The sequence below is a fragment of the Pinus tabuliformis genome, chromosome X (assembly GCF_031772625.1).
Source record: "Pinus tabuliformis cultivar Carrire ecotype Pingquan chromosome X, CPIR1, whole genome shotgun sequence".
Lineage (NCBI taxonomy): Eukaryota > Viridiplantae > Streptophyta > Pinopsida > Pinales > Pinaceae > Pinus > Pinus tabuliformis.
The window spans coordinates 2,991,024-3,017,378 of NC_142308.1; the positions used below are offsets into that span (position 1 = coordinate 2,991,024).

At 39.6% G+C, this 26,355-nt stretch overlaps 1 long non-coding RNA gene across 1 annotated transcript in view; it reads left to right on the top strand.

The window, feature by feature from the left end:
* Window positions 1-23,284: 23,284 nt before the first annotated feature.
* LOC149137978 (uncharacterized) overlaps window positions 23,285-26,355 on the top strand; it is a 32,986-nt gene continuing 29,915 nt past the window's right edge. Inside the window, exons 1-2 of the long non-coding RNA XR_016264129.1 lie at window positions 23,285-24,072; window positions 24,227-24,563. This is a non-coding gene — a long non-coding RNA (uncharacterized LOC149137978). The remainder of the gene's footprint in view (window positions 24,073-24,226; window positions 24,564-26,355) is intronic.

The window sequence follows — 26,355 nt, forward strand, 5'->3', positions numbered from 1 at the left end:
TGGGACATAAAAACATTTTCTTTTAGATCTCCATTCAAGAAAGTAGTTTTTACATCCATTTGATGGACTTTCTAACCATTCTGAGTTGCTAGGGCAAAGAGTGTCCGGATGGTAGCCCATTTTGCTGTGGAGACAAAAGTCTCCTCATAATCAACCCCTTCCTTCTGTGCAAAACCTTTTTCCACAAGCTTGGCTTTATGCTTGTCAAGTGAGCCATCAGCTTTATACTTGTTCTTGTAGACCCACTTGCAGCGAATTGGTTTGGTTCCTAATGGAGGATCAACCAGCTTCCAAGTGCCATTCTTTATCAGGGCATCATACTCCTTTTGCATCGCTTCTTTCCATTCATCATGAGAAGCAGCTTCTTTGAAGGAAGTTGGCTTGAAATCTGCAGACAAATTCAATTCACAATCATAAGAAACATCCATATCAACAGGTGAATCAGAGTCATCTACATCACCTCCATTTTGCCAGTTTGAATTTCTAGTTCTTGTCTTTCCAACCTCATTAGGATGAGCACTTTCAAGTGTCTTTGTCAACCACTTTGGGGGACGTTTCTCAGATGGTCCAGGCTGCTCCGTTGATTGAGTTGGGACTGAATCAAGATTGAGTCTCCCAATTCTATCAATCACATCACTTAAAGTATCATCCGTTGGTGGAGTTTCATGCGGGAGAGAGAGTGCTTCAGAAGAAGATTCCACAGGTTGATCTAGTATAGGAATCCCCCCTTCAAGATGTGGAATCTGATTATCAAATTCTTGAAATGATTTTGCATTTGCGAATCTATCCAAGCGATCAAGTTGTCGCTCAACAACATTATCAGTTTTGGATGATTCAAGAAATATTACATCTCTAGATACAACAAATTTTTTATTGACTTCATCATAGAGACGGTATGCTTTGAAGGTGTTTGAATACCCGAGGAAGATACACTTACGACTTCTTGCACCAAGTTTGTTTCTATATACCTTTGGTATCAAGGCATAACAGGTGGAACCAAAGACCATGAGATGCTTTACCGAAGGAATGTGCCCATACCACATTTCATAGGGAGTCTTGTTTCTGATAGCATTTGATGGACATTTATTCTTTATATATACATCACATATAACTGCATCAACCTAAAACATCAATTTTACATTTTTGAAAAACATCATGGAGCGCACCATATTTAAGATTGTCTTATTCATTCTTTCAGCTACACCATTCTGTTTGGGATTATAAGGCACGGTTGTTTGATGTTTGATCCCATGTTGGCAAAGATAGTTTTCAAATTCATTTGAAGTATATTATTTTCCATTATTAGTGCGAATAGAGCCAATATGAGATTGTGCATCATTTTCAATCCATGTATAAAAGTTCTTGAATGTTTGAAAAGCATCAAATTTGTTCTTCAATAAATAAACCCAACACATTCTGGTGTAGTCATCAATAAATGTCATCATATATTTATTTCCATTTGCAAAAGGAACAAGCATTGGACCACATAAATCTGAATGAATGAGTTCAAGTTTTCTATGTGCTCTTGAATGTGAATCATGAAAAGACTGTTTGTTATGCTTTCCTAGAATGCATGCATCACATTGCTTAAGTTTCCTAGGAATTGTAGGCAAACCAGTAACACCATTTTTCTTCAACAAGTGGAGGCTGTCATAGTTCAAATGTCCAAATCTAGCATGCCATAATAAACTTGATGGAAGTGTACCTTCTTCATAATGACAATTGTATGAGAAATGTTGTGCACGAGCAGAGGTACCCTGCAGCTTGAGAAGCCTTTCTTCTTCTATCCCCCTCATGACAAGTGAGTGGTCAGATGCTTTTCTCACCTCAAGCTTGTTATCAAACATATGAATGGAGTGACCTTGCTGGCGAATTTGGACCAAGGACAACAAGTTTCTCTTCACTTGTGGGAGATATAGAACATGATGCAGAAGAAAGTCTGGAAGACCAGGCAATTTAAGCCTGATTGTGCCAAGCCCTGATGGCTTGAGTTTTGATTGGTTTGCAAAGTATACTGCTCCATCAACATTTTCGGCAAATTCTTCAAAAAAATATTTTCTATGAGTCATGTGGCAAGTTGCTCCTGAATCAAGCAACCGATCATTTTTCCAAGAAGCAAGTGAAGCATTAAATAAGTCTTTATTTACTATTACATTGTGCCACAACATAATGAGCGGATTCAGGTGCTTTACCTTTGTCCGTGTCATTAGTTTTAACTTTGGGTTGGTTTCTTCGTTGCTCAATTTTTTCCCAAGGTAACTTGCATGTGGAGGCATCATGTGATCCATTTCTTTTGCAGTGTATGCAGTGCAAGAGTGTCTGCCCCCCCTGCCTCTGAAATATCTTCCTCTTCCTCTTCGACCACCTCTTCCTCTGGAAGAATCTTGGGCAAGATTATTTTCTTTATGAGCAAGGCACACAACCTCTTCAAAAGATTCAGGGGTTGTCTTCTTTCCAAAAGCTTTCTTTCTTTCAGCAATTTTTTTCACAAGAGAGTCAAAGGTAATATCTTTGAGATTTCCATTTTCTTGCAATGACTCAAAATAATTGGAGTAAGTAGGATAAAGTGCCTTGAGAAAATCTATCAGAGGAATATCCAGTTCAACATTAGTGACTTTGATATCATGCATCATAGATTTTACTTCTGATGCGAGAGCAAGAGGATCATTGTTTTGTAATTCAGGAGTGAAGAGTTTAATCATGAGTTGAACAACTTCAAGTGCAGAGTGTGAGTTATAGAGTTCTTTTAGCTTTTGTAAGGCTTCGAAAGCATTTGAAAATGGCGAAATATGGCAACTCACCTCTTCACTTACAGATGCTGCAATTAATGCATAGGCTTTGTTGTTCTTATTTTCCCAAATAGCGCATGTATTAAAAATGATGTATATTAAAAAAAACACACAGTGGTGTATTAAAATGAGAGTGGGAACGATATTGTATGGTGGATTATGGCAGCACATGTATGAGAAGCGCGGTATTTTTAAGAGCCAACGTTCATACAACAACCAACGTAGGAATTGAATACCATTTTGAGCATCATACACCATGTCGAAGCAGCACCATCACCAGAACGAGGTCTCGGTTCTGGCTAGCAGCATTTGGCTCTCTCCCTTTACAGAATCTGTGGGATGAGACAAGGTAGAGGCAGAGGACTGGTGGTATGTGTAATAATGAAAACGTAGTGGGTATTCAAACTAGGTCCGAAGCTATCAGTGAATGCAACATGATTCATTCAACTACAAGTCACAATCCAAGTCAATGACTAAGTGCCAAGCATTGAGCTCCAAACCACTATGGATAGAAATGTGTAGTGAACAACAAAGGCAACGCGGTATTATACTGTGTAACGAACAACAAAAGCAGCGTTGTATTATACTGTGTAATGAACAACAGAAGCAGCGTGGTATTATACTGTGTAATGAACAACAGCAGAAGTGAGGAGACCAGAGTTACCAGCGTTATCAATAATGTTGTGTTTGTGGTGCGTGGGATGGAGACCCGAGGCTGCGAGATTGAATACAATGGCGGTAAGACCAGATTGAATGCATTCTGGGAAAAGAACGCGGCAACCAGTGGGGAGAGCACAGAAAGCACCATGAGCGTTTTGTATGCAGGTGGAGTAGCGACAGGAGCAGCGTAGCAGAGAATAATAAAGAATAAAGTGTTCAGGCTAGTGGAAGTGTCAGAGCAGCCAGGCTAGCCAGTCTGCATAGGATTCAGAATACCATAGGCAGAATAAGGAGTTACAAAGCAGAGGGAAGCCAAAAATGGTGTTGGTTCTGATACCATGTTAGACCAGGAGGTAACTCCTCAAATCAATTCATTTATATTCATTTAGGTTGGTCTTTGTTATATACATAAGGGAGAGACTGTTCATTTCATCTCCCGGTGACTCTTCATATTTTCTATTATTTATTTACATCAATTTCAGTTATTCACCCAATCTTGATGATTAGGTGTCAACAATATCATGTAAATACAAGTGAGGTTGAGTCATTATTCACTCATCTCATCTCTCACACATCTCTTCTCTCCTTCGCTGATTGGGTTTACACACAAGGAAGAGAAGCTCACACGTGGGAAGGAGGAGGATGCAAAAGGGCAAGGAAGGAGGACACAGGAGGACACAGAAGCTACAACAAGACGTTTTGGACAACGTTGACTTTTCAGGAGTGTGGTTTTGGTGTGGTAGGCCGCAATTTTTGGCACGCAAACCGAGGAAATCTGACCTCTGGTTCGACAAGCGTTGACTGCCCTAGTTTGGGGCAGCACGTTGACTGCAATTTCACTGTGTTTTTGGGGTTGTTTATGGACTTCTTGTTGTTGTTGGAGGAGGAGTAGATGACCGGGAAATTAACCAAACATATTGAAGGTCAATTTCAAATTGTTTGACCAAATTTTACTTTGTTGGTTAGGGTTTACTTCTGTTGTCATAAAATTATAGATTTCTGAATTTGTACTATTTCTCTCTATTGAACTATTGAGGATTAAAGAAGAATTGATCAAAGGGTTTCCCTGCATTGGGGTTTGTCCCTGGCTAGCCGCCACATCTTGTGTCTCTTGTCTTGGCTTGTTTTCTGTCGATCTATTAATGTTCTATCAGCGTTTTACTTTATGTTTATGTGATTGCTAAACAATGGCTAATAAGAAGAAATTGAAGTAAATTGCACTAAGCATAGAACATACCATAAATTAACATGGTATCAGAGCTGAGGTGAAGACAAAGCCCAAGCAAGAGCAAGAGCAAGAGCAATCACCGAAGGTTGTTGAAGCAATCTCAAAGACTTCATGGGGTCCTCATCACACTTCCCCACTGAAGACAAGCTCCGTGAGAAGTCTGACTATCACAGATGGAAGATGTCTCTCGATCTGACATTAGAAGAGCAGGAAGTGTTGGACCATGTGAGAGGCAAAATCGTTGAGCCTCCATCAAATGCATATGTTGCTACTAGGATCAAGTGGACCAGGGGAGAAATCAAAGAAAAGAAGATCATCTTGGACTCTATCGACAAGCACCTAGTGGCTTACATTTCCAAACTGACCACCTCCAAGGAAATCTATGATAGACTGGTAAGCCTATTTAAAGTTAGTGGTGCAAATCAAGTTTTGCTCCTTAGAAATAAGTTGAAGGAAATTAAAAAGGGCAAAGATGAGAGTATGCAAGCCTACTTCTTAAGGATCATTGAGATCAAGAATGATCTCCTATCGATTGGGGAAGTCGTTCCTGACAAGGAACTGACCATCACAACTCTCGGAGGGCTCCCATTTGAATGGTATATATTCAGAACCACTCTTCTCAACAATAATGTAATCCCAAGATTTGAGGAACTGATGGCGAGATGCATTCAAGAAGAAAAAAGGATGGAAGAGCAAGAAATGCCTGCACTTAGAGGCAATTTCGTTGCATTCTCCTCTCATGCTAAAAAGAGAAATAATTATGGGGCAAGATCAAAGGGAAAGGTCGGACCAAAACGTAGAAGGAAAGGTAGATGTTACATTTGCAACAAAATTGGCCACTATGTGAGGGAGTTCCCTGATAGAAAGGACACATCTCATGATGATGATCAAAATCACTTCCGAGGCAATTCCAACAACAATCAAAGGAAGGGCAGGTTCAATGGAAAAGGAAAAAGGAATGACATAAATCAGGGAAATGGTCAACCCTCCAAGAAGGCAAGAAACTCCAGGTATGAATCTAACGTTGTTAACAATAAGCAAGATGAATATTATCTACCAGCGGTCCTCTCTACTACTGCTCCCCCGAATTCGCTTGGAAATTGGCTTATTGATAGTGGTGCCTCAATGCACTTCACTGGTTACAAAGAAGCTCTCTCTAATTTGATAGAGAAGGAGACCAACCTGGAAATTGTTCTTGGGGACAACTCCAAATATCCCGTGAAATGCGTAGGGAATGTCTCTCTACAATTGAATCATGGTAATACAATTCATTTGCAAGAAGTCCTATATGTATCTGATCTCAAAAAGAACTTGGTGTCCCTTTTGGAAATGGAAGACAAAGGCTACAAGGTGGCCTTCATCGATGGCAATGTACATGTATGGAAAAAGAATTTCAAAGATGCTTTCACTCTTGGGTTTAGGGTTGACTCTTTATATCATGTCGAAGGAAGTCCATTGGGTGTCATGACTTGTGACACATCTCTTCAATTTGAACTATGGCATCGAAGGATTGCCCACCTTCATTATAAAGCTCTACCCGATGTGATACAGATGGTGACCAAGATGACCAAGTTCAAATTAGAGCAAGAAGGTGTATGTCCAGGATGTGCCGAAGGAAATCTCAAAAGGGGACCATTCCCCTCAAGCCATAGCAAGACCTCCAATATATTGCAATTGGTTCACTCCGACATATCTGGTATGATGCCTATGAATTCCTTGGGAGAATATTTATATTACCTCACTTTTACAGATGATTATTCTCGCAAGACTTGGATATACTTCTTGAAAAAGAAGGATGAAGTGTTCTCCTGGTTTCGTCACTTCAAAGCCTTGATCGAGAATCAAACCGAAAAGAAGATCAAGATCTTAAGCACTGATAATGGGACTCAGTATGAATCCAATGAGTTCCATGACTTTTGCAAAGAGGTTGGCATTAAGAGGGAGACTACAACACCATGTACTCCTGACCAGAATGGTGTGGTGGAAAGGAAGAATCGTATGATTGTGGAAGTTGTCCATGCTATGCTACATGATCAAAGGCTTCTGAAGTTTCTATGGGCCGAAGCTGCGAATACCATTGTATATGTGCAAAATTGATGCCCTCATCAAGCATTGGGTTCCAAGACTCCCAAAGAAATGTTCACTGGTAAGAAACCTGGCGTATCTCATTTTAGAACTTTTGGAAGTCATGTATATTTTCATGTGTCGAAAGAGAAAAGGAATAAATTGGGTGCTTTTGGAAAGAAAGGAATCTTCGTGGGTTGTAGCGAAAATACTAAGGGCTATAGAATCTATGTTGTTGGTCAAAGGGATGTCGATATTAGCCATGATGTCACCTTTGACAAAGATATGGCTCTTAGTAAAGTTGACAATCTTCCAATACTAAGGAAATCTGGAGACGCTGACACCAGGAAACCAGAGGAAAAGGAAGATGAGATGATGCTCGATGTAGAAGAACCTATGGATCCTATTGATCCCCCTCCGCAAAAACCTTCCTCTTCTAGGAAGAGGTCTTCATGGCTCAGAGGGACACTTGATGATGCCGAAGGACACATTGCACCCAGAGGGACTTTCCATGAAAGTAAGAAGCCAGCCAGGTATCAGGGATACTTGACCATCATGAGCACGATCATTCAAAATGAGCCTTCATCGTTCACAAAAGTTGTCAAGCATCACGTATGGAAGGATGCTATGACTAAGGAACATGATTCCATCATGAAGAACGATGTTTGGGATGTGGTCCCCAGACCCCAAGACAAAGCAATTGTCACTTTGAAATGGCTTTACAAGATAAAGCATGGAGTTGATGGAAGTGTTGAAAAGTATAAGGCTCGTTTTGTCACTCATGGCTTCTTTCAGAAGGAAGGTATAGACTATGACGAGATATTTTCACATGTTGCCCGATATACCACCATTCGCTCGATCATAGCCCTTGCTGCTTCGCAAGGATGGAACCTACATCAGATGGATGTCAAGGTCAAGTTCTTGCATGGTTCAATGAAAGAGGAAGTCTATGTGGAACAACTCGAAGGATTTGAGATTCATGATCGGGAATCTCATGTGTACAGGTTGAAGAAATCGCTCTATGGGCTGAAGCAAGTACCTCGAGCGCGGTATGAGAGGATCGATAGCTACTTGATGAAGTTGGGATTCACTAGGAGTGAAGCCGACCCTAAACTTTACTTTAAGGTTGAAGATGAAAAACCTCTCATAATGGTGTTATACGTTGACGACCTCTTTCTGACAAGTGCAGACCCTCTCATTCACAAATGTAAGAGGGAGTTGGCTTCTGAGCTTGAGGTGAAGGACCTGGGACTGATGCACTATTTCCTAGGACTAGAACTCTGGCAGAAGCCACAGGAGATTTTCCTATCTCAAGGAAAATATGTGGTGAAGATATTGGAGAGGTTTGGTATGGTGGACTGCAAGTTTGTGACTACCCCGATGGAGCTTGACTCAAGAAGTTAAGCGGTAGTGCTGTCGGACCTGCTTTACAAAATGCTACCGAGTATCGTTAACTCATCAGAGCATTGATGTTCTTGGTAAACTCCTGTCTGGATATATGTTTTGCAGTTAACATGTTGAGTCAACATATGGTTAAGCCTCACCATACACATTGAATTGGTGCCAAGAATCTATTGAGATACCGTCGTGGCACAATAACTCATGGGTTGAGATACACTGTCGGAAATATCAGACTACATGGATATATCGATGTTGATTGGGCTCGCAGTGTGGTGGACTGAAAGAGCACTTCCGGGTGTTGTTTCTCTTTGGGATCTGCCTCGATATCCTGGATGAGCAGGAAGCAGAAGTCAGTGCCTTTGAGCACCGCTGAGGCAGAGTACATTGTTGCGAGTATGGCCTCTTGTGAGGCAGTCTGGCTACGGAAGCTCTTCAATGAGTTGTTTGGATTTACAATGGATACTACCGTGATCTATGTGACAACCAAAGCAAGATTCGTTTATCAGAGAATCATGTATTTCATGATCGCTCCAAGCATATCGATATCAGGTACCACTATATCTGGGATATGGTGCAACGGGGAGCAATAAGGCTCCAACATATCGGTACAGATCAGTAGGTAGCCGACATTTTGACAAAGCCCCTAGGAAAGGTCAAATTCTTGATTTTCTGAGAACGACTTGGTGTAATTGAGAGACCCTCTAATGAGGGTCGTGTATGATGCATACATTGAGCTCTGGGAGCTCCGGGGGCTTGGGGTACTTCTTGGAGCGACATGCGACCACAAGGGCGACTCAACCTCCCCTAGTGGTGAGCTATGTACATGGTGAAAGGTTCAACCCGCCCCTATGATACCCCATGGCGACTTAGGGACAGGATGATTAGTTCTCCTGTCGAGGCATCCTACCCATGCAATCTCATACTCATGGGAAGTACCTCTCATCTAATCAATGAGCAAGGAAATGGGGTTAGGGACCATAGTAGTACTACCGATGGACGCATCGTTGTATCTACTGTACTCCCTATGCTAGAATGACCTCCATTGATCTGCGATCAATGAAACTGATCTAGGATCAGTGAGAGTGATATGACACACTCTCTAAGACTGACTTCAAGTCAGTGGAGGATGCTATGATACATCCTCAATCATTTCTTCTTCTTCATAATTCAGCAGAGCAGAGAAAAGCAGTGTAGTGCAGAGCCGAGCAAGTGTAGGGTATTGCATTTGATGGCTGATATAATACCGACGGTTAGACGAATTAGCAAATGGAGTTCTCCCTAGTTGAGAGGGAGTGTTAAAATTAAAAACTAGGGCCAAACCCCATGTCAGTCATCCTATTTATGGCAGCTGATATTTTTCCTTGACTCCTCTCGTCGAGAGGTGTAGGATTGATCTAACGATCATCCGATTCCGACAAGTATTTATGGAGATATGAATTTATTTCTATTTACTTGACAAATTGTCAAGGTCGGCCAGCAGCTAAATGTGTGGCACACATGCCCAGCTTATCATATAAATATAAGTGAGGTTGAGTCATTATTCACTCATTTCATCTCTCACACATCTCTTCTCTCCTTGGCTGATTGGGTTTACACACAAGGAAGAGAAGCTCACATGTGGAAGAAGGAGGATGCAAAAGGGCAAGGAAGGAGGACACAAGAGGATGCAGAAGTTGTAGCAAGAAGTTTTGGACAGCGTTGACTTTTCAGGAGTGCGGTTTTGGTGTGGCAGCCTCTCTTGGGCAAGCCACAATTTTTGGCATGCAAACCGAGGCAATCTGACCTCTGGTTTGACCAGCGTTGACTACCCTAGTTTGGGGCAGCAAGTTGACTTCAGTTGACTACAGTTTCACTGTGTTTTTGGGGTTGTTTATGGGCTACTTCTTCTTGTTGTTGGAGGACTAGATGACTGGGAAATTAACCAAACATATTGAAGGTCAATTTCAACTTGTTTGACCAGATTTGACTTTGTTGGTTAGGGTTTACCGCTGCTGTCATAAAATTACAGATTTCTGAATTTGTACTATTTCTCTCTGCTGAACTATTGAATATTAAAGAAGAATTGATCAAAGGGTTCCTCGCATTGGGGTTTGTCCCTGGCTAGCCGCCACATCTTGTGTCTCTTGTCTTGGCTTGTTTTTTGTCAATCTATTAATGTTCTATCAGCATTTTACTTTATGTTTATGTGATTTCTAAACAGTGGCTAATAAGAAGAAATCAAAGTAAACTGCACTAAGCATAGAACATACCATAAATTAACAGAAACATATGTCAAACAACTCATAATCCAATTGATTAATTGAACGCCAAAACCCACATGAGTGAGAATAAGTTTGATGAAAGACCAATTGACTCAATCATAAGCATTAGCAAGGTCTATTTTAAACAATGCACCCTTGATATTTTGAGTTTTTATGCTATGTAACCCTTCCTGAGCAACCCCATTGGCCTCATGGATCTATCTCCCATCAAGAACCCTGAATTATTCCTGAGAAGATGCCTTTGAAAGGATTGACTTGATTATTCTAACAATGACCTTAGAGATGACCCTGCACACACAGTTGCAAAGAGAAATTGGCTAAAAGTCCTCAAAGGAAATCAGATTATCCACCTTAGGAATAAGGGCTATGAAATTTGAGTTGAAAGCTAGGATAACACTACCTTTTCTTTGAGACTCATTAACAACTTGCAATAAATATTTTTCAATCGGGTCAAATAAAGCAAAGAAAATTTTCACAACCCATCCATCAGGGCCCAAACTCTTGTCATTTTAATAACTGGAAAGAGCAGTCTTTAGTTCATCTTCAAACACTGCCTTCATAAATGATTTGTTCTTTCCTCCTCTACAAATCTTGGTAAAATTGAGCCACTTTGATCATTTCAACAATATTGACCCCCTTTGGTTCCCTAAAATGTTTTGGAAAAATGGCTTTCCCACGGGCACAAGACCTTCAAAATTTGAAACCTCACAACCCTCACTGTCAACCATAATCCTTATGGTGTTGACCATTTTTCTACCTTTTGCGTAAGCATGAAAAAATTTGGTATTCTCATCTCCACAATCCAACCATAAAGCCTTTCTTTTAAGACACCATGCAACTTCCTTATTTGCAAGGATCTCCTTTCTTCTTGATTTAAGCATGAGTTATTCCTTTCTAGAAACTTGTGAGTGATAGCCTTCAACACAATATTTATCGAGAAACTGAAATCCCATTACTTTCGTCAAAAGGCCACCAATTATCCCTAACCAAAGCAGAAAATTCCTCATCTTTAATCCAAAAAGTATTCATTTTGAAAGGACTTGCAAGCTTTTTGATTTTCTATTTTAATTCTAAAATGATAGGAGAATGATCTAGTACCCCTCTAAATCCTACCCAATGGTGAAGAAGAGGAAAGCTAAGCATCATAGATTCAGCTAATATAAAGTTGTCAAGTCTTTTTGCCACATGACCCTCCCCCACTTTATGATTTCCCCATGTTGGTTTTAACCTCATTGGAGCAATATCAGTCAAACAATTAGTAGTTATCGTGTGTGATAAAAAGTTTGAAAAAGGGTCAGCGTTGACACAAGGGCCCCAAGATTCAGTTGCTCCCATAGAAAAAATTGAATCGCCGTCGATTATCAAATTGTTAGTAGTCAAAAGAGACTTCCCAAAGAAAGTGTTCTAGAAAGAGACCATATCTTCATTAGGCCCATATCTATTGATAAAACTAAAAGTAAGATCCAACTCCACAGAGAAGCTGACTAGTCCCAGGTCCGAGGAAATGCTCTAGGAGTTATGAGCCTATATCTTATGAACATCCCAACCCTAATCCAAGCCCCTGGACTGATCACGAACATCCACAGAAATAAATTTCCAGAATGTAAATATAGATTCTAAAAATTTACAAATATTATCTCCATCCCCCAGAGTTTCTTGAAGAAATAAAACACCAGGTTGTTCCACTGAAATAATCTCTTTAATGCAATTTTTTTGGGATTACATGTCAACCCTATGCAATTTAAAGACAAGACTTTCATTATGGCACCTTCTGAAGGGATTTCAACGCTTTGAGAGCCCCAACAATAGAAGTTTGTCCCAGATTGTTCCCCAAGTTTGCAAAACTTCGGGGATTCCACATATTAGATGGTAATCATGGAAATTAGACCCAAATAGGTATTTCATCTAATCGTTCCCTTCGAGAAACAAACAGTGGAGTCTAGAATTTAAAAATGACTAGTGTATAATCAATAGCCCAAATCTCTTTCATGATTTTGGTCACATCCTCCTAAGACTTGAATGTGATTTGAATCCATCCCTTTGCAAGAAGAAAAAATATTGGGGCATCTAAAACCAAAGGGTTTATATGTTGATCCCTGCAAATAAAAATAGTCTCTAATACAAACTTCTGACCCCTGGCCCTTCCCACCAACGATTTTTATGCCAAACTCGTCGCTTTAGACATCTCTACATCATCCTCCAAGCACAAAGTATATGCAGTTGGGTTTTTTTTACATTTTAGGACCCAAAACTTCTTTCTATTTGGAGAAAAACATCGACCACCCTCCTCCTGTGCACAAGGGTTTGAAGCATCCTTCTCTGTACCCCCTAGAGTGTTGCCAGAATTAAGATCTTGCTCTTTGGTCGCCTAATTCACTAAAACTTGTTGACCAAATACATATGATGTGGATATTCTATAGCATTTATGGGGGCCTCTAGAAATGGCTTTGAAACAAATGGTAGGCCACCCACGGGCCGAGAGACCAGAAACGCTAAAATCCCTCCACTTAAGGAAGAAAGGGGAATACCCACACCATTAAAACCCATGGAAAATGATATTGAAAATTCTTTCAACCCATCGCTAGAAATGGGTGGGTCCAAAGAAGAAATACATCCCACAGAAATCAGTTGCAAAAAACTGACATTAGAGGAAAAATTATTTACTTGGGATATCACTAATGAGAACCCTAGACATATGGCAATAGATGAAGGATTACCTGGAAACCATTGGTTTCAATTCCATGGATACTCTCTGGATGGGTTCGAACCCCCAAAAACATTTCCTATAGGTGGAATGCAAAATCCCCTAAAATAACCAACATCACCAAAAGAAACAAAAATCGAACCCCTAATAGGTATCACCGAATTGTAGTCAATGGCCTCCACGTCGTTCATCCCTTTATAACTTTGTGCGTTGTAGATCAACAAACCCATTTAAATTCATTCCACAGAGCCCCAGAAAGGAAACTAAATAGGGTAAGAACCCAGGTTGCACCACTAAAAAAAACTCATAACCTGTCACATGAAAATTTAAATCACCTAAGGAAAATGTTGCCACTCAAGGAAGAAGACACCAACATCGCCCAGACTGCTAGCAAGCTCAACTCTCCCACCAACAAAATGGAAGCTATTCAGAGCCCATCAAAGAAACCCTACAGTAGCTCCAGTTACAAGGATGTTACAAGAGTATAAACATTTAAAATTGTTTTTGAAAGACCATATCTAGGTGGCATGCTCCAAAACTCTATCTAGTCTATTAGAAACCAGAAAATTGAAAAAGATTACTAAGATTCTTGTAATATAGAGCCACAAATATATATATATATATATATGCAACTCCTTTGCCCAGAGCATGCAGCTCCTCTGCCCAGGGTCGCGTTCGGCAGACTCTATTTTTTTTTTAATAAAAATTTTATATTTAAAAAATAATAATAAAATTTTATTTTAAAAAAATGCGTATAATTTTTTTTTAATGTTTAAATTAAAAAAATAATAATAATGAATTATATTTAAAAAAAATTGTTTTTTTTTTTTAATTAAAAATATGCACATAATATTTTTGGAATAAAAATAAATAAAAGTTTTTTTTTTTTAAATCAAACATATATATATTTTTTAATAAAATATATATGGTTTAATAAAATTTTAAATGTTCTTCTCTTTTTTTTTTAATCAAAATAGATATTAGTTTTTAAATTTTAAGTGTTCTCTTTTTTTTTTTTTTAATTTGAAAAAATATATATATATTTTTTAAATTTTCTCTCTTCTTTTGTCTTTTTTTTTTTTAATTGGAAAATATATATGTTTTTTTTTTTTTTTTAATTTTAATTTGAATATGTTTTTTTGTGTCTTTTTTTGTTTTTTTTAATGTTTTTAATCTTAATTTTAATCATTTTTTAATTTTCTTTTGTTAATTTTCTATTTTTTTAAAACTAGTTTGTTTTTAATTTTTCTATTTTTACTTACTTAATTTTAATTTTATAGTTTTAGCTTTGTTTTTTTTTTTTCAAATTCTTTTATAGTTTAGAAGATATTTTATTTTTTATTTTACATTTTATTTTATGTTTTTTTGTCTTTTTTATATATATTTTTATATTTGTTTTTTTAAGTAATCAACATTTAAAAAAAAAACAACAACTGGACATAATAAATTTTAAAATGTGAAAAATAAGTCCCCTAAAAAAAGGTCGAAGCTACATCAACACGTTTCAAAATCAACATGAAACTCACTAACATTTAAAAAAAATAATTATATTTGATACATAAGAAAATTTAAAATGTCAAAGCTCTGAAAAAAAGAAGTGTGTTCTGCATCACCACTTTTCAAAATCGAGTCATTTTTTGCTACCTCTACGAAACCGGTAATCGTATCAGTGATTTAAAATGTCAAAAATATGCTCAAAACAAAAAAAACAAAACAAAACAAAACAAAAAAAAAGTGTATTATGCATCACCACTTTTCAAAATCGGGTCACTTTTTTACTACCTCTACAAAACAGGAATCATATCAATTCCCGTTTCAAAGCTTACATTGTTCAAAGTAGAATTCTGTTGTGATTCTTGGTTTGGTAGCAGCGATCTAAGATCTTGTAATGTCCCCATTTTTATTCTTCTTCATAATATAGCCAGGGTGGATTTCCAGAGCAGGGGATGGCCAGGTCAGTGACGCAGGGTTATGTCATCATGGGTCCCGATGGAATTTTGAGGAGTTTTCATGGGGTCCAATGGCATTCATTTGGCATATTCATCATCATGAGTAGTTTCAAACATTTTGTTTTTGATTCCGTGACTTTCTGATAATTCCCGTAAAACTAGCTTATTATTGGCATAACTTAATTAATTATGTTCGAGGTGGCATTCCGGGGAGATTAATTGATGGAACACTTTAGTGTAATAGCTCGTTGAAACCAAAATGAAAAGATCTACACGATGGGATGTTGAAAAGAGGCTTCTAGTGGCTGAAGAGAATATGGTGGGCGATTCACCGTTTTCCTTAGTTAAAAATGACTTAATTAATTATTTAATTAAGGAAAAATAATTAATTGAAGAAAATGGGCCAAAAGTGATTTAAGTAAAATTAAATTAAATTAAAAATCACTTAAGATAAAGTCAATGGAAGAGCTTCTAGAATAATAATATAATAATAAAATAAGATGCGTTTAAAGGCTTGGAGATCTATCCATCATAGTTATAAAAGGGGAGGAAGAGATTATTTGGAGACATCTTGGATTTATGTATTGTTTTTGTGGAAAGGTTTGAGAATTCGTTTTTCTACTTCAGCAGTAGCCCCAAAACAGAAACCCTTGGGTGATTTAGTGAGAGTGGTCAATCACCTAGCTATTCCCTTGGTAAATCCATTCAGGGTTCACAAGTTGTAGTGCACTGTTTCCCAATTATGTTTGGAGGCCGATAGTGGCATTATTGTAGATCTGTTTGAGGCCAGTATATCTCAGCTATATGGGTTGTATGTGCAAATAAACCCCATTTTATCTAATATAATAAAGCTGAGATTGTTCATGTTCATTGTGTTATGGGATTGCAATGCTCTTTTGTTTAATTTTACATGGCAATCTTCTGTTAAATGTATGATAAATTTTATGTAAAGAATTTGTTCCAAATTTTCTTCATTTGGGACATTACAGTAGTATTAGAGCATCGAACTTGGGTCAGCTTGCGGGTTCGGGTTTTTTCAGTTTCAATTTTAAGTATTCGAGGGTTTATTCTCGGAGTGTCAAAATCATCTTTGTAACAAAATTTTTGTGCCAAAAGTTGGAATCATTTTATTTGGCCAAAAGCCAATTTTCTTCATTTTGTTTATTTCTTAATAAGCATTTGACAAATCAAAGAGTCAAAGTATAAGAGTCGTCCATTAAATTTATTGAAAAGAAAAAGGGCAAATTGGCCAATTCACTAAAGAGTCGATGAGGGCATGAGCATTTTTCCAGCGTGAGTCGCGTTTGTGGTTGCATGCATTCATTTGAAAAAGGGGTCGAATGTAGAAATTTCTGTTTTCCCACCTCGGTTTTCAGTTTCACCTTATTTCTCCTATGTAGTTAAATGTCATTTCCCATAACCATACATTTAACAAGCTAAAAAAATAAATATTGCTGAAAACACAAATTCTGAAAATTTTACAGAACGCTGGAAATTGCAGAAATAACAATCAGCAGTAATAAACAGCCATTAGAACACATTTAAACACTGAGATTTTTGGTCAACTTGACCCTGGAAAAACCCCCTACAACTCTTGGGGAAAACCAGTTCGAGAGCTCTTCTTTATTTCTGAAAATGCATTTTTCACAGTGAGAAATATTCAGCAAAGCAAATTTACAACTTATCTCTTCCCATGCCTCACATCAAACTAGAAATTACAGCAAACAGGGCAGCAATAAATGTTGTACGGCTGCCTCGATTTTCGTGCCCACTTTCAGCATTAAATGCTGTTGTACGACTAGCATTAAATGTGATGTATGGACTGCAATAAATGCATTGTACTGCCCTCGTTTTGCGTGCAGAAAAATCAACAAACTGCTCCTCGATTTTTGTGCAAACCACTCCTCAAAAATCATGCCAAAATCTGTCTTTCACTGTGTGCTGAACCAGCTGTACAAATCTGCTCAACTGCTGCCTTGGAATGTGTGCCAAGCTGTTGTCTCCTTCTCCTCCCTACTCAGAAATCTCTCTTGCTCTCTTGCTCTCCTTCTCCCAATCTGCTCATGAAAGAATGAATGACCTTTTCTTCATTTTCCTCCTTTAATCTAACCCCAAGTGACTTTTGGGTGATCCCTAAATCCAATGGCTGAAATAGATTGAGATTTAAGGCTGAAATTAAATGCTCATTTAAATCTCACTTTTTATTTTTTAATTCACCCCACTTTAATAAAGACCCACTTAGTCATTTATTTCCAAAGTCACTTTTCCTTTCTAATTTTTCATTGACTTTATAAAAGTCACTTTAAAATTAGACTTAGTAACTTTATCACTTAAAGTCACTTTTAAATTAGATTTAACTTTATAAAAAAAAAATTACAAAATCGCTTTAGGAGAAAAATTAAATTCTTTTGTACACTTTTCCCTACGCCAAAGATCAAAGCCTTATGGAACCACCTGTCCTCTGGTACCAAATTTCAACACTCCTTCTTACCGAGGAAGGTGTTCCTCACCACACCCATCTTGTCTCTGAAGTAGACATGCTTGCCCCGTGGTAAGGCTTTAGTAAGAATATCTGCAACCTGCTCATCAATGGAAATATACTCAAGCTTCATAGCTCCCTTCTGAACATAGTCTATGATGAAATGATATCTGATCCCGATATGCTTTGACCTGTCATGAAATACTGGATTCTCCGTGAGTTTAATGCAACTCTGATTATCACAGTAAATCATTGAAGGTCTCAACGACTGACCAAATAAGCCAAACAACATCTTGCGAAGCTAGATGGCCTCACAACTAGCTAGACTGGCTGCCATATACTCTGCTTCCGCTGAACTCAGTGCTATTGACTGTTGCTTCCGGCTGAACCATGACACTACTGTTGAACCCAACCCAAAACAACACCCTAAAGTGCTTTTCCTATCAGAAGCACAACCTGCCCAATCAAAATCAGTGTATCCTGCCAATCTCACTCCATCTCCCTACATGTAGTCCAGACCATAATCCACTGTCCCCTGCAAGTACCGCAAAATGTGTTTTGCAGCCACCCAATGAACCTTCCTAGGCTCACACATAAACTGACTCATCGTGTTGACAGCAAAACAGATATCTGATCTAGTGTTGACCAAATATATCAAGGAACCAATCACCTGTCTGTACAATGTGGGATCCACCAACTCGGAATCTGAAGCATGAAGTTTCTTCCAGTTGGTGATCATCGGTGTCGACATGGGTCTACAATCCTCCATGTGGAATCTGCTAAGGATGTCCACAATATACTTCCCTTGCCCCAGGAAGAAATGCCCCTCCTCCTGCCACACCTCCAAGCCCAAAAAGTAATGCATCAAGTCGATGTCCTTCATCTCAAACTCCGTCGCAAGATCTCTCTTGCAGTGCTCTATGAGTCTCTCTGCACCTGTAATGACCAAGTCATCCACATACAACACCAGAATGAAAAGCTCCTCACCAATCACAATAAAGTAAAGGTTCGGATCTGCCTCACTCTTTGTGAAACCCATCCCCTGCAAATATGTATCTATCCTGGAGTACCAAGCTATGGGAGCTTGCTTCAGGCAATAAAGGGCCTTCTTCAGTCTGCACACATGGGACTCCTTCCCATGCACCTCAAAGCCTCGTGGTTGCTCAATGTACACCTGCTCCTGTATGAAGCCATTGAGAAATGCGGTCTTCACATCCATCTGGTGGATCTTCCAACCCATCTCTGCTGCTATCGATATAATGGAGCGGATCGAAGTATATCGAGCCATGGGAGCGAAGGTCTCCTCATAATCAACTCCCTCTACCTAGGAGAACCCTCTAGCCACAAACCTCGCTTTGAATTTCTCAATGCTACCATCTGCAGCATGCTTTACCTTGTAAAGCCATCTGGAAGTAACCACGGATTCGCCCTCAGGCCTCGGCACCACCTCCCAAACATCATTCTTTATGATAGAAGAATACTCCTCCTACATGGCCTCTCTCCAGACCTGCTCGCTAGCTGCCTCCTCATAGCTAGAAGGCTCAGATTCAAGGATGCTGGTAACCATCGCCATATAGCTACAAAACCTCTCAGGTGGTCTACTCTCTTTGACCGGCCTCTTTGGCTCAGCAACAGATGTGACATCTCTCAAGGTGTCCTGAAGCCACTTGGGCTTCCTCTTCCCTGAACGCACTTCTCCCACCGGAGAATGAAACTCCTCCTCCTCATCACCATCAATAGCCTGAACTCCTGACTGTTTGTCTGCTGTCCTCCTGCCTGCACCTAAACCTGTAGAAGCCGAGGTACCGTGTGAACTGTCCATCAGTGGACTCCCTAGTGAACTGCTCTGTGAACTGCTCTGCATGCTGCCCGGAGCACCACCCCTCTGGCTCGGTGAGCCACTGCTCACTGACGGACCTGACATCCTCATAGATGTACCTCCTGATCCTCATGATCCCTACCCACTGGATCCCTACGACTGACTCAACTGCTACTGAGGGTCTGGCTGATCCAGATACTCTAACTCTCGTGACCTCCTAAAGGCCCTGTCCTCCTTGAACTTCACATCCCGTCTGACGACAACTCTCCTCTGTGCAGGAATGTAAATCCGAAAGGCCTTTGAGGTCTCACTGTAGCCCACAAAGATACCCTTCTCTGCAGTGGGCTCTAGTTTGGTCCTCTTTTCCTTGGGTATATAGGAGTATGTAATGCATCCAAAGATATGAAGATGACCAATATCAGGCTTCTTCCCAGAGAAAGCTTCCTTCGGAGTCATGTGCCCCAAGGCACGATGCGAACTCATGTTCTGCAAGTAAACAGCTGTGTTGCAGGCCTCTGCCCATAAGAACAATGGCGACCTCTGATCATGTAACATGGCTTTGGCAGCCCCTATGATGGATCTGTTCTTCCTCTCCGCAACCCCGTTCCGCTAGGGGTTGTAAGGAACAGTGAACTCCCTCCTAATGCCTGCCTCCGCACAATAGTCAACAAACTCTCCAAGGGTGTACTCTCCTCCATTGTCCGACCTCAGGGACTTGATCTTCCGACCTATCTGTGTCTCCACAAGAGCTCTGAACTCCTGAAACCGCTTGAAGACCTCACTCTTGGCCTTCAAAAAATAAATTCAGGTCCTCCTGGAGTGATCATCAATGAATAAAACATAGTACTCATATCCACTCAAGGAAACATGATACATCCGACCGCTCATGTCAGAATGAATCAAATCAAGTATCCCAGTCGCTTTGCTATCACTGCTGGGAAAAGGGGATTTGGAAAACTTGTCCATCGCACAACCTCTGCAAGTATCAAAGTGATCAGTACTGAAATCTGGCACACCTGTAGTGATCTCCCGCAATGTCCTCAAGGCTCCATGATACATATGTCCCATCCTGCGGTGCCAAATCTCACACAGCTCAGAACTGCTAGCTCTGTTGTCGGTACTACTGCTCAATGCCAAAAGGGGCTGGAATGCAAACTTGCACACCTTTGCATGGCGTACACCTATCACTCTAGCTGAATCAGCTGGAGTGCCCCCGGGATACATCAACACCTGTCCTCCCCTGAACAGTACCTCATATCCTCTGTCCTCCAAAGCTGAGACAGATATGAGGTTCTTCCTCATCCCTGGCACATAAAGAACATCTGACACTTTTAAGGGAGGTTTGGACTCCCTCTGAAATGTCAGTGTCCCCACCCCGACTGCTCTAACAACTCTGTCATCACCGAATACTACTTCAATATCAGTGCCACTCTCTGAAAGCTCTGAGAAGTACTCACGGACTCCTGTCATATGACGTGAAGCCCCACTGTCCACATACCAGATACCTGAAGATGCTCCGCTAATCGAGGGAAAAGCATGCTCCCTCTGAACCTGTGTGGCAGGTGATCGTGCACTAGAGGACTCACAGGTAGTGAACGCAAACTCCCAGTCAAAACGACCTGCAAAGTCCTCAATCTCTGCTGAAGTTGCCACGTCCTGGTTCTTCCCCTTCTTCTTCTTTTCCGGACACACAACTGCATAGTGTCTCATCTTTTGACAATTCCAACACTTCACCTTGGAATAGTCCTTCTGTGTGTTCCCCTGTTTACCTTTACCTTTGTCTTTGCCCCCACCACTGCTAGTGGAAGCCTGCTTCTTCCCTTTACCTTTCTTGTCTCCTGCCACCAGTGCTACATTCTCATCCTGCTCAACTGGCTTGGCTGCCCAAGCTGACCTTTCCTGATCTCTGTCTGAATACAATCATCCCAAAACTTCTCCCATGTGAGAAGGGTCTCACGTGCACAAACCCCATCAGCAAAGTTCAACCATGAACGGGGGAGACCATTCATTGCAATCCGCACCAACTCAGTGGGTGGAATGGCCTCTCCAATCGCTCCCAACTCATCTCTTACATTAGTAATCTTTGTGAGATATCCAGCTACACTATCATTACCCATCTTAATGTTCTTCAGCTTCTCCTTCAGGACCATCTTCCGGTTCTCATTGGTATTCTGGTAGAGATTGGACAATGTTGTCCACATCTCATGGGCATTGCTCTTTCCTCTCACATAAGGAATGCAATGGTCTTTGATTCCGTCTAGAATCAGTCTCTTACCTTTATTGTTCTTCTTATTATACTCAGCCAATTGAGTAGCATCAATAGGCACAACAACAGGGTTCTGTGTGGTATGCACCACGATATCCCAGACTTCTGCTTCTTCAAAGATACTTTGCATTCTCTCATTCCAAACGTTGTAATTTGTATGCCCATCCAGCCTATCCTCCACCCTCAATCCCAATGACATCCTGTTGTCCTAACACTGAAAAATAGCACTACTATAGTAAAGATAAAGTTGTTGTTTATGAAAAAATCAGCTTGCTGGAATTTTCTGAGTGAAAAATCAGCAGTTGTAATTTTTCTTCCTTGCTGTCCCAAACTACACTTCAACACTCAAGCTTCGATACCATGTAGAAATTTCTGTTTTTCCACCTCGGTTTTCAGTTTCACCTTATTTTTCCCATGTAGTTAAATGCCCTTTCCCATAACCATACATTTAACAAGCTGAAAAAATAAATATTGCTGAAAACACAAATTCTGGAAATTTTACAGAATGCTGGAAATTGCATAAATAAAAATCAGCAGTAATAAACAGCCATTAAAACACATTTAAACACTGAAATTTTTTGTCAACTTGACCCTAGAAAAACCCCCTACAACTCTTGGGGAAAACCAGTTCGAGAGCTCTTCTTTATTTCTGAAAATGCCTTTTTCACAGTGAGAAATATTCAACAAAAAATCAGCAAGCAAATTTACAACTTATCTCTTTTCCCATGCCTCACAGCAAACTGGAAATTACAGCAAACAGGACAACAATAAATGTTGTACGACCTCCTCGATTTTTGTGTCCACTTTCAGCATTAAATGTTGTTGTACTGCAAGCATTAAATGCGTTGTACGAACTGCAATAAATGCATTGTACGGCCCTCGTTTTGCGTGCAGAAAAATCAGCAAACTGCTCCTCGATTTTTGTGCAAACCACTTCTCGAAAATCGTGCCAAAATCTGCCTTTCACTGTGTGCTGAACCAGCGGTACAAATCTGCTCAACCGCTGCCTTGGAATGTGTACCAAGCTGTTGTCCCCTTCTCCTCCCTGCTCAGAAATCTCTCTTGCTCTCCTTCTCCCAATCTGCTCATGAAAGAATGAATGACCTTTTCCTCCTTTTCTTCCTTTAATCTAACCCCAAGTGACTTTTGGGTGATCCCTAAATCCAATGGCTGAAATAGATTGAGATCTAAGGCTGAGATTAAATGCTCATTTAAATCTCACTTTTTATTTTTTAATTCACCCCACTTTAATAAAGACTCACTTAGTCATTTATTTCCAAAGTCACTTTTCCTTTCTAATTTTTCATTGACTTTATAAAAGTCACTTTAAAATTAGACTTAGTAACTTTATCACTTAAAGTCACTTTTAAATTAGATTTAACTTTATAAAAAAATATTACAAAGTCACTTTAGGAGAAAGATTAAATTCTTTTGGACACTTTTCCCTAGGCCAAAGATCAAAGCCTTAGAGAACCACCTGTCCTCTGGTACCAAATTTCAACATCGAATATACTCCGGTGCGAATTGTTGTTTGATCCAGGTCAACCCTAGTGGCAGGCTGAGAGGAGATTTTAACAGGGAGAGGTGAATTAAAGTATTAAAGGTTGAGATGATTTGATAAAGAGGTCGTGGCATGTTATAGGAGGAGCCATGAAAACTCTTAGTGGGTTGTAGAAGATTTTTATTACAGCCCAAATAATTTGTGAACGTCAACATAGAGGTCGGAGCCAATTTTTTGTGAAGATTGGCCCACCAACTGTAAACATTATAGAAGAGGGTCAATATTTTATCAAACTCCCACTGCTGTGGTCGAACTAAAATACCAACTTTGTGACGTACACTAAATTTCTTCATCCTTATTCGAGGACGGATTCATTGCAGAGAAATAGGAGGGCCAAAATCCATCCTTCACCAGTCAATCGAGTTGCTTGTGCCCTTTTCTGGATGAGCCAAACACTCAGAAGGTCGAGCACTTGTGATTTGTCATAAAAAAGGAGCCCAAAATCATTTTTTTTAAAAAGGTGGTTCACTTGTAAAAATGTAGATGAAATTAGAAGGTCGTGGCATTTGAAATTAGAAGGTATGGCTTATATTATTTAAAGTGGGAGACGTATTATTCATATGCAGTCGAGTTCATATCCTTATTACTCGCCAAGTATGGAGCTTTAAAGAGGGTCAATATCAGTCTTTGAAGAGGCTAAGTTACTTCATTTACTAGCCTAGTTTGTTGTGGAGAGAAATCTCTGATTTGGGCTGAGTTGAGTCACTTAAAGGCCCTGAGCACTGTTATATTTCTATGGGATGTGAGCAGCCATCTAAAGAGGTTGAGTCTATTGTAAAAAGGTCCAAGTTTACGATTCTTTAAGAGGGTTGTGGGCATCATTTCATTGTTGGCTGAGTTCTATTGGGTCACAGCATTTCGTGTGGCTGAGGCACCACCTACAGCAGTCATGTAAGGGACTAATACAATCAGGAAACAATGTTGATATCCTGGCTGAGTTTCACTGTCTTTTATAGTGGTTGAATTCTTTCATTTGATGAGTTGGAGTTGCTGATGTAGAGGAAGCTAACCCCTTCTTTTTTTGTGTTTATTTGGGCTGCCAAAGATAGTTGTTTGTTTGATTGAAGAGAAGTTGGGAAGGTGAGCATTGTTGGAAAGAATTGGCGTCATTCTCTTGCTGGAACAAACCCAGGCTGATATATCAACATTGTTAGAGGAAGGAACACAACAACAAAGGCACGAGCTTGTGTGCAGCGGTGTCCATCAACTCCAGTTCTGCGAGGACCAATTTCACAGTGAGTTAATTGGGTTGAGTTGATGTGCCTCTTGCTGGACGAGTTACCCACCAAGGAGAAGAATGGTTGAATCCCTTGTATACTGAAGTTGATATCATAACAAAACTTACTGCTGAAGCCGCCATCAAAAGAGACTAAAGTATTGAGGTTCATACTGCCGGACAATAAATTTCAAGTTCTTATTTATTTAACCACTCTTACTGTTGTTTTGAAGTTAATAAAATGGTTTATTAGTGTTGAATATATGATTGTAGTGGTCATTTTAATATAATATTGTGAATGTGAGTTTCATATGAAATATATCCAACTGAGTCATTATCTCTCCATGGCATAAAACTCAATGCTATGTCTATTTCCTATGAAAAATGACATGAAAGTGTACCTACAGCCATAGATAATCAAACTGTTTGACGAAATCTTTCACTAAGGAAACACTCCAAACGCAGGAATTGCCTTGTAAAACCTGTGTGATCAGATAGGTACCACTATGTTTGTGTGAATAAGAGGGTATAGTACAGTGCGATAGTTGATCATTGACAGTTGTACATCCATTTATCATTGTATGTTGCCACTCCCTATATGGTGCCATGAGTCTTGATACTTGTAGTAGTTACTCTTGATGTCATTATTGAGTCAACATGTGAAGGCGGAATTGCATTGAAAAGATGTTGGTGTTACATGTTGATTGTATGGCCATATTAATGGCTTTTATAGTTGCTAACCCATGTCATGTTTGGATTAAGTGAGTATATTGTTGTAAAGGGCGGTTGAGGTGTTATGGCAGCCTTGTATTGTCATGTTATTGTTGATTGATTATAGTTGAGCTACCAATACCATTGTTTTCATATATGTTGCTGAACAATGGAGTTTTTAAAACAAGTCTTAAATCAACACAGCGATACATTAGTGGACTGCAATTTAGACCAAAAACCCAAACTAAACAACAGACCTTTATCAAGGGGGTTCAATGCCATTATTCAATAGGAGTAGTCAAAGGATTTGCAGAAAGCCAGAAATGGGGCACAAGATCCTTGCACTTGAAACAAATTTGAAACATATGAAGGTCACATGGAAAATCATTTTCAAATTAGATGAACTTGATGCACTCTTCTCCAAAGTAAGCCAATTAGAAGGGAAGGAACTCATTTTTGTGAAAAAATCAAAATAGAAATCCTACTGTAGTGATAATATTATTTCTTCTAGTTATTAACTCATAAATAAGTTATTCACAATGTTCTTACGGTGAATATCAAAATAAATTCTATTGCAATGTTCACAAATAAAATTCTGAAAGCGAATGCAATAACAACACATAAGAATAACCACAATGACAGTTATTTTTGGACAATTGTCCCCGGAAAAATCCAATGTGAAAAAACCAGTGCAGCAGATGAGGGTTTTTTATTATTCTTCAGCAAAAAATCTCTTGTACAATATACAACCAACAGAATAGAAATAAGAAAATTTATAGACACTTCCTGACAAATCTTTGATCCAGGGGAAGTGCTCCTCAGACCTCTGAATCCCATTGTGTCCCTCTGCAACACTTTTCTCACGATGGCCCAGCATCACATTGCTCACGCAGTCCCAACGTCAACCTACCCTTCGTTGCCTCTCACTGCGTCACACTTCTGCATTGGCTCTCCTTGGCTCTGCATCTTCTTGGCTTGTACTCTCGACTAACGTTGATGCCCTCTTTCGCTCTCACCTGCAACTCTCCTTCTGATTTGATTTTCTCTTGCCAAACTTCGACCAGTGAGAAAATCGATCTTACTCGTCTAACTGATTATCTACCTGTGGTGTGTTCTCCAAGCGTCCATCAAGTCTCCTCTTATAATCCTCGTTGATCAATCAACAGCTCAGATTAGATCCTAATCAATATATTGACTTGATCTTCGCCTTCTTCTAGAAGTTTCACCCATAGTTTAGATCAATACCC